Below are 1,524 nucleotides of genomic sequence, written 5' to 3'. Positions count from 1 at the left end.
TCTCCTGTAGTGTTGGTAGATTCAGTTTATTTAGCCTTTCTTCGTAGCTTAGGTCCCTTAAGCTTGGTATCCATCTTGTAGCGGCCCTTTGAACTTTTTCAATCTTGTCTATGTGCTTTTTGAGATGAGAACTCCAGACTACTGATGCATATTCCAGGGTTGGTCTAATGAATGATGTTATTATCCTTCTTAGCATGTCTTCATTTATTTATGTGAATGCTATTCTCATATTTGCAAGCAGTGTATACATGTTGCCAACGGCCATGCCACGTTGAGTACACCGCTTCCCATCCGATCAGCGAAGTTAAGCAACGTTGGGTCTGGTTAGTACTTGGATGGGTGACCGCCTGGGAACACCAGATGCTGTTGGCATCCCTACGTCAAGTGGGGTTGGTGGAGGATTAGTGCCCCTCCCTGTAAAACAATTAACTCAAAGCCATTGGCCACCCCATTTGGGATACATGGCGTCTGGCAATGGATGGATGGATGGGTATACATGTTCTGTACCTTATCGCTGATGTGGTCAGCCGGAGATAGTCTGTTATTGATAATCACACCTAGGTCTTTCTTTCTTATGTGTATAGGGTTTTATTTCCTAACTTATAATCCCAATCAGGTCTTTTTCCACTTTTACCAAACTTGATTACATGACACTTGTCCATATTGAATTCCATTTGCCATGTACTACTCCATTCATGAAGTTTATTTAATTCTTCTTGTAGCTCTTTACAAGAGTCTGTGTTAGTAATTCTCCTTTGTATTTTTGCATCATCTGCAAACATATTCAGATAGCTCTCATTTCCAGTGTTACTGTTTATATCATTTATATACACTAAAAACATGACTGGTGCCAGCACTGAACCTTGTGGTACTCCACTAGTCACTTCTTTCCATGATGAGTAGTTTCCTCTTAGTACTGTTCTCATTTCTCTTTTTATGAGAAAGTCTTGCATCCAACAAAACAGTTTGCCTCGAATTCCTCCTTGATGGTACAGTTTCCATAAAAGTCTTTGGTGTGGTACTGTGTCAAAAGCTTTCTTGAAATCTAAATAGATACTGTCCACCCATCCTTCCCTTTCCTGTATTGTGTTTGTTACTCTGTCATAGTAGCTCAACAGATTAGTAACACATGATTTTCCTTTTCTGAAACCAAACTGTCTTTCTGTTATCATACTGTGTTCTTCTAGATGATTTACCCAAGCTTTTCTTATAAGCTTTTCTAATACCTTGCTTACAACACTGGTCAGTGATACTGGTCGGTAGTTGAGTGGATTTTGTCTATTTCCTTTCTTGAATAAGGGGACAATATTTGCTTTTTTCCAAATATCAGGTAGTTTACCTTGACTCAAGGATTTCTTGAAAATTAAAAATAATGGTTTACTTAACTCCTTTGCACATTCTCGTAGTACCCAACATGAAATTTCATCAGGACCACTTGCTTTTCTTCTGTCTTAATCTACTTAACTCCTCCTGTATTACTTTTTCTGCTATTTGTATATCTGGTAGTATGTGTGGACATTAATG

The 1,524-nt window shown here is 38.6% G+C and overlaps 1 non-coding gene across 1 annotated transcript; it reads left to right on the top strand.

Moving 5' to 3' along the window:
* Positions 1-253: 253 nt before the first annotated feature.
* LOC145402749 (5S ribosomal RNA) lies at positions 254-372 on the top strand. The gene has a single exon (XR_013897870.1). It is a non-coding gene; the product is annotated as a 5S ribosomal RNA (ribosomal RNA).
* The last annotated feature ends 1,152 nt before the right edge of the window (positions 373-1,524 follow it).

Source organism: Coenobita brevimanus, chromosome 6 (genome assembly GCF_032717465.1).
Source record: "Coenobita brevimanus isolate Jiangsu-jjx chromosome 6, ASM3271746v2, whole genome shotgun sequence".
NCBI classification, from domain to species: domain Eukaryota; kingdom Metazoa; phylum Arthropoda; class Malacostraca; order Decapoda; family Coenobitidae; genus Coenobita; species Coenobita brevimanus.
This window is presented reverse-complemented; position numbering and strand designations above follow the sequence as displayed.